Source organism: Stomoxys calcitrans, chromosome 1, assembly GCF_963082655.1.
Source record: "Stomoxys calcitrans chromosome 1, idStoCalc2.1, whole genome shotgun sequence".
NCBI classification, from domain to species: domain Eukaryota; kingdom Metazoa; phylum Arthropoda; class Insecta; order Diptera; family Muscidae; genus Stomoxys; species Stomoxys calcitrans.
The window spans coordinates 109,386,964-109,394,890 of NC_081552.1; positions in this window are offsets into that span (position 1 = coordinate 109,386,964).

The window sequence follows — 7,927 nt, forward strand, 5'->3', positions numbered from 1 at the left end:
CTGCTTGGACTGACGAAAGTCTCATTCATTTGATTTCGATGAATAAACTGAGTATGGCTCACAGATGTTTGAACCAATCTTTTGTTTGGAGTCAGTATAAGAATAGCGAAAGTTCATACTCGTTGGAATACAAAAGTTAGCGTTTGGGAAATTCAAGTAATTTGATGAAATTCCAAATCGATCCACGCTGTTCCTCAATGGAATTTTCAAAGGCATATTTGCAATTTTGCGATAGGAAATGCAAATGCCAATCATAGAATTAAAACTCTTCATTCTTGAGTTTTCGTATACATATATGGTATCAAACGACTCGCTGTGGTACCATTGAACTTTCGAAGTTTACAAGGTATCAAAAAAAGTACCAAAGCGTTAAAATTTTCATCCCTAATTGAGCATCTCCCTCGCCTTCACCGCTCGCTGTGATGGAGTGCACTGGCAGCCTAAGCCTAATTAATAAAGATTGCTATTGAGAGCACTCTCTCATTCTTTGACAGAAACGCTCTCTAAACACTTTAAAATCTTTGCAATAAACATAGCCTACTCAATCGTTTGGTTGTTTATCGTTCGCCTGTCCGTTGGATGTATCTGTAAGTCGGTCGTTTAATCTATCCGCACGTTTCTCTGTGGGTCGTCGGTCACTGTGCTCAGTACACATACGAAAATGTCCAAAGTGTTGCCGGTTTCTGTGTTACAGCCGGTTTTTCTTTTCTTTGCCGATTTTTTTTATACCCTCCACCATAGGGGGGGGTATACTAATTTCGTCATTCTGTTTGTAACTACTCGAAATATTCGTCTGAGACCCCATAAAGTATATATATTCTTGATCGTCGCGACATTTTATGTCGATCTAGCCATGTCCGTCCGTCTGTCTGTCGAACGCTAACTTCCGAAGGAGTAAAGCTAGCCGCTTGAAATTTTGCACAAATACTTCTTATAGGAGTAGGTCGGTTGGGATTGTAAATGGGCCATATCGGTCAATGTTTTGATATAGCTGCCATATAAACCGATCTTAGGTCTTGACTTCTTGAGCCTCTAGAGTGCGCAATTCTTATCCGATTGGAATAAAATTTTGTACGACGTGTTTTGATACTGTGACAAGTATGGTTCAAATCGGTTCATAACCTGATATAGCTCTCATATAAAACGATCTTGGGTCTTGACTTCTTGAGCTTCTAGAAGGCGCAATTTTATCCAATTTGAATGAATTTTTGTAAAAGGTGTTTTGTTATGATATTCAATAACTGTGCAAAGTATGATTCAAATCGGTCCATAACCTGATATAGCTGTCATATAAAAAGATCTGGGAAATTGACTTCTTGGGCTTCTAGAGAGTTCAATTCTTATCCGATTTGGTTGAAATTTTGCATGACGTATTTTATTCTTACTTTCAACAACTGTGTCAAATAAGGTTCAAATCGGTTCATAACCCAATACAGCTGCCATATTAACCGATCTGGGGTCTTGACTTCTTGAGACTCTAGAGTGCGCAGTTCTTATCCGATTGGAATGAAATTTTGCGCGACGTGTTTTGTCATGATATCCAACAACTGTGCCAAGTATAGTTCAAATCGGTTCATAACACGAAATAGGTGCCATGAAAACCGATCTGGGATCTTGACTTCTTGAGCCTCTAGAGGTCGCAAGTATAATTCGATTTGCCTGAAATTTTGTACGACGGATCCTCTCATGACCATCAACATACGTGTTTATTATGGTCTGAATCGGTCTATAGCCCGACACACCTCGATAAATAAATCGACCTCTCTATTTTACTTCTTGAGCCCCCAAAGGGCGCAATTCTTTTTCGAATTGGCTGACATTTTACACAGGTCTCCAACATGTAATTTAATTGTGGTGCAAATTGGACCATATCTTAATATCGTTCTAATAGCAGAACAAATCCTCTCTTATATCCTTTTTTTGCCTAAGAAGAGATGACGGGAAAAGAACTCGACAAATGCGATTCATGGTGGATGGTATATAAGATTCGGCCCGGCCGAACTTAGCACGCTTTTACTTGTTTCTTTTATCTTTTTTTGCCTAAGAAGAGATGCCGGGAAAAGAACTCGACAAATGCGATCCATTGGGGAGGATATATAAGATTCGGCCCGGCCGAACTTAACACGCTTTTACTTGTTATACCCTCCACCATAAGATGGGGGGTATACTAATTTCGTCATTCTGTTTGTAACTACTCGAAATATTCGTCTGAGACCCCATAAAGTATATATATTCTTGATCGTCGTGATATTTTATGTCGATCTAGCCATGTCCGTCCGTCTGTCCGTCCGTCCGTCCGTCTGTCTGTCGAAAGCACGCTAACTTCCGAAGGAGTACAGCTAGCCGCTTGAAAATTTGCACAAATACTTCTTATTAGTGTAGGTCGGTTGGTATTGTAAATGGGCCATATCGGGCCATGTTTTGATATAGCTGCCATATAAACCGGTCTTAGGTCTTGATTTCTTGAGCCTCTAGAGTGCGCAATTCTTATCCGATCAGAATGAAATTTTGCACGACGTGTTTTGTTATGATATCCAACAACTGTGCCCAGTATGGTTCAAATCGGTCCATAACCTGATATAGCTGCCATATAAACCGATCTTGGGTCTTCACTTCTTGAGCCTCTAGCGTGCGCAATTCTTATCCGATCAGAATGAAATTTTGCACGACGTGTTTTGTTATGATATCCAACAACTGTGCCCAGTATGGTTCAAATTGGTCCATAACCTGATATAGCTGCCATATAAACCGATCTTGGGTCTTGACTTCTTGAGCCTCTAGAGGGCGCAATTCTTATCCGATTGAAATGAAATTTTGCACGACGTGTTTTGTTATTATATCCAACAACTGTGATAAGTATGGTTTAAATCGGTCTATAACCTGATATAGCTGCCATATAAACCGATCTTGGGTCTTGACTTTTTGAGCCTCTAGAGGGCGCAATTCTTATCCGAATGGAATGGAATTTCGCACGACGTGTTTTGTTATGATACCCAACAACTGTGCCAAGTATGGTTTAAATCGGTTCATAACCTGATATAGCTGCCATATAAACCGATCTTGGGTCTTGACTTCTTGAGCCTCTAGAGGGCACAATTCTTATCTGATTTGAATGAATTTTTGCACGAAGTATTTCGTTATGATATCCAACAACTGTGCCAAGTATGGTTGAAATCGGTCCATAACCTGATATAGCTGTCATATAAACAGATCTGGGGATTTGACTTCTTGAGCTTCTAGAGGGCGCAATTCCTATCCGAATTGGCGGAAATTTTGCATGACGTATTTTATTTTTACTTTCAACAACTGTGTCAAATAAGGTTCAAATCGGTCCATAACCTGATAAGCTGTCATATAAACCGATCTGGGATCTTGACTTCTTGACCCCTAGAGGTCGCAATTATTATCCGATATGCCTGAAATTTTGTACGATGGATCCTCTCATGACCATCAACAAACGTGTTTATTATGGTCTGAATCGGTCTATAGCCCGATACAGATCCCATATAAATCGTTCTCTCTATTCTTATACGAATTGGCTGAAATTTTACACAGGTCTCCAACATACAATTTAATTGTGGTCCGAACCGGACCATATCTTGATATCGCTCTAATAGCTGATCAAATCTTTTCTTATATCCTTTTTTGCCTAAAAAGAGATGCCGGGAAAAGAACTCGACAAATGCGATCCATGGTGGAGGGTATATAAGATTCGGCCCGGCCGAACTTAGCACGCTTTTACTTGTTTTTCCATTGTTATAATAAAATACAAATGTTAATGTGTGTCTCGGGGGATATATATAATCACCACTGAATATATATTATTCATAATATTGTTATACCCTCCACCATAGAATGGAGGTATACTAATTTCGTCATTCTGTTTGTAGCACCTCGAAATATGCATCTAAGACCCCATAAAGTATATGGTTATGCCATTTTAAGTCGATCTAGCCATGTTCGTCCGTCTGTCCGTCCGTCCGCCTGTATGTCTGTCGAAAGCACGCTAACTATCGAAGAGTTAAGCTAGCCGCTTGAAATTTTTGTACAAATACTACTTATTAGTGTAGGTCGGTTGGTATTGTAAATGGGGCAAATCAGTCCATGTTTTGATATAGCTGCCTTATAAACCGATCTTGGGTCTTGACTTCTTGAGCCTCTAGAGGGTGCAATTCTCGTCCAATTTTATTGCAATTTTGCACGTAGTGTTTTGGTAGCACTTGCAACAACTACGCTAAGTATGGTTTAAATCGGCCAATAGCTTGATACAGCTCCTCTATAAACCTATCTCCCGATTTTGCTTCTTGAGCCCCTACAAAGCGCAATTCTTATCCGAATGAACTGAAATATTACACAATAACTTCTACTATGTTCAGCATTCATTTATAGTCCGAATCGGTCTATAACTTGATATAGGTCCAATAGCATAATAGTTCTTATTCAATGTTCTATGTTTGTCTAAAAAGAGATACCGCGCATAGAACTCGACAAATGCGATCAATGGTGGAGTGTATATAAGATTCGGCCCGGCCGAACTTAGCACGCTCTTACTTGTTTTAACTGCGATGGTTTAGTCGTACATTCAAAAGCTGCCTATACCTGAAATAGCAAGACTTCTTAATTAAGAAGTTTACAACCAAAGGTTATGTACATCATCAAGACTATATTGAATCTTATATTGTTCAGTGATATAGAAATTAAATGAATTTTATTTAATAAGAAGACTTAAATTAATTAATAATTCTTAATAAAGAGAGGAAAAGTCGTCTTATCTGTAAAATAGTTTATATTTCTTATTTTCATCAAAACCACAATTTTTTAAAAATACATATTTGCCTTTGGTGAGGGTGTATAAGAAACCTCATTTTTCTTGTATTGAAGATGGGCTTTGGCTAAATATGGCAGATATATCCAAATATGGTCCGATCTGAACCACATTTGACAGGTATAAGAAGGGGTCTACCAGAACTCAATGTACAAAATTTCATCGAAATCGGATGAAAATTTACCAATTTATTGCCTCTAGACTTTTAGTCGGAAGATCAGTCTATATAGCGGCTATATATACCTAAAATCCGAATTTATGAGATCGGAAAGCGAGTTTAATATACAAAGAATACGAAATCATCAACAATTGTTTGGAAAATTTTGATATATCCATGATATCCGCAAAATTAACAAGTAAAAGCGTGCTAATTTCGGCCGGCCCGAATCTTATATACCCTCCACCATTGTTCGAAATTGTCGAGTTCTTTTTCCGGCATTCCATCTAAGGCAAAAAGGGATATAAGAAAAGATTTGCTCTGCTATTAGAGCGATATCAAGATACGGTCCGGTTTGGACCACAATTAAATTATATGTGTAAAATCTCAGCCAATTCGAATAAGAATTGAGCCCTTTGGGGTCTTAAGAAGTAAAATATAGAGATCGATTTACATGGGAGCTGTATCAGACTATAGACCGATTCAGACCATAATAAACACGTATGTTGATGGCCATGAGAGGATCCGTCGTATTTCCAGGCAAATCGGATAATAATTGCGACCTCTAGAGGCTCAAGAAGTCAAGATCTCAGGTCGCACAGTGGGCCAAATGGCAAAAAAATTGGAAATAAGTCTACAACTTTTTATCTGTTGATTTTAGCCATACAAAATGTTCTAGACATTTGTAGAGGAGGACATAGGCTTTCAGAAAAGTGCTGTTGTTGGTCCATATCTTTAATACAGGGTGAGCTACAGGGTGTCAAAGTTGACCACTTTTGACTTCTCCAAGCTTCTGGGGGCCATAACTTTTGATCTACTCAACCGATTTACATGATTTAGGACTCTAGAGAAAGAGCTTGACAAGATCTAAAAAACTTATGCATAAAGTACCATGCCATCGTGTACTGTTAAGGAGTTATGAATTGTTTAATTTTAAAATATGAAAATTTGGCCTTGGTTTTTTTCAGTGTTTTTTAAATAACTCCGTCAATTTTAAAGCTATAAACTTCATACTTCACACAAATTATGCCAGCATATGTGTGCATAAAATACAAAAGGAATCACGTGAATATCTTTGGCGGTTTAAAAATGGCATCGTTTTCAATATGAAAAATATTTTTTTTGTCAAAAAATTGCAAAATTTTTCAAAAAAGATACTCCCATTTCCTTTAAGTTTTCGCAAACTTTGGCCGTCAAAGCATTATCATTTCTTTCCATTTTCACAAAGTCGAGGTATTAAGAAAAGTTTTAAGTGCTAATTTGGCTAATTTCGATATCAAACAACACCGTTATCTTAAGACCAAAATGGCCAATTTTTTTACTAAACTTCAAAAGTTTCTCACTGGAAAAAAAGTTCCACGGGGATTTTTTCGCTTTTTTTGAACTTAAATGAAAGCTTAAAATGTTCCCAACATTTTAAGGTATGTCTCGCCATATCCTAGCCATAAATGAGATCGTAGCGATCAAAATACTGAAAAAAGTCAATTTTCAAGTAGTGCTATATTCATTGCTAAAAAACAAGTATTACGTCACATTTTATTGCAAAGATGTTAAATAAACTTTTATTTGGTAACACTTCTTCTACAAAACACAAAAAGAATCATGGAAATATCTCTATTCTATTCCATTTTATGGAACCGGCAATAAAAAAGTCAATTTTTCAAAAAAGTCGAATTTCCCAAATTTTGTTTTTGTTGTCCTAATTGCACATGACACACTATAGCCATATTTACGCAACATACCTTATCGTAAAGGAAATTTTCATACCTTTCCAACGATGTATAAAACATTTCTCAACTCGGATTCTATCTACTCTAAAATTCATTTACACTTCATTAAACTCTATATAAAAATGTCTATTTGTGAAATGGAACCTTATATGGGGCCTACACTAAAACATTGATAGATTTGCCCAGGGTTTACAATACAAATGTGTTAGAATAAAAAAAGGTCTCCTGCCAAAGTTTAAAAAAATTGGAATAAAAATATGTGTTTTAGAGCGAAAACACTTCGCATCGGCGTGCGTTTGTATAGTACCTACATCTATTTTTAATGTAAGCTGATGATTTTTGAATAAAAAGTAACCTAGAAATATACCTGCATATATATATATATTTGTGTTAAGATTTGATGCAGACAAATGTTACCTGTTTCGCTATGTCGAATTCCCAGGAAATCCACCGTATCAATGAATGTGAAAAAACCTACCCATAAAAAATTCATTGTCATTTTTTTTAACCAAATTCGAGTCCAGGTAAATAATTATAGAAGAGTAAGTAAAAAGAGGCACTTTGGACCCCTTTTTACGATTGCGTCTGATACCTGAAATGGGTCATTAATTGTGAATATATTGCATAAATATTTGAACAAAATCCAAATTTTCTTCATTATATTTTGTAGAGGCGTAAAGGACATTTATAAGTTATGGAAGTCATACTGAAGTATTCCACTCTTTCGAAAATTGTATGGGACATCAAAAATGATTCCAAATCATACACGGAGTCATTTAAGGAACTTGTTTACACTTTGGACCACATATATGGAATAAGGCTAAATAAAGACGCTTTAGACAAACTTGAAAAATTCTACAAATCATTTGAGAGAAGGTTGCCAGAATGTTCATTCGCAAAAATCAAGTTTTTCAAAATGTATGAGAAGTGGCTGAAATCGGATCTACTTATTGAAATTAAACCGCTGATTCCCGGCCGGCCTAGCAAAGCATACGACGAAGTTACGGAGAAAACCAAAAAGAAAAAACAAGAGGAACTATTGGCGGCACATCCGCCAAATTTAATAAAAGATACGTTCAAAACAGCATTGTTAAAAACACAACCAAAAAATGTTGGACGAATTGTCGATGTTTTACCATTAGCATCTCCGAAAAGGGTAAAGAGAATGGTAGAAAGTATTCCAACTCCAAAATCGACTACAGAATTCACGGAGGA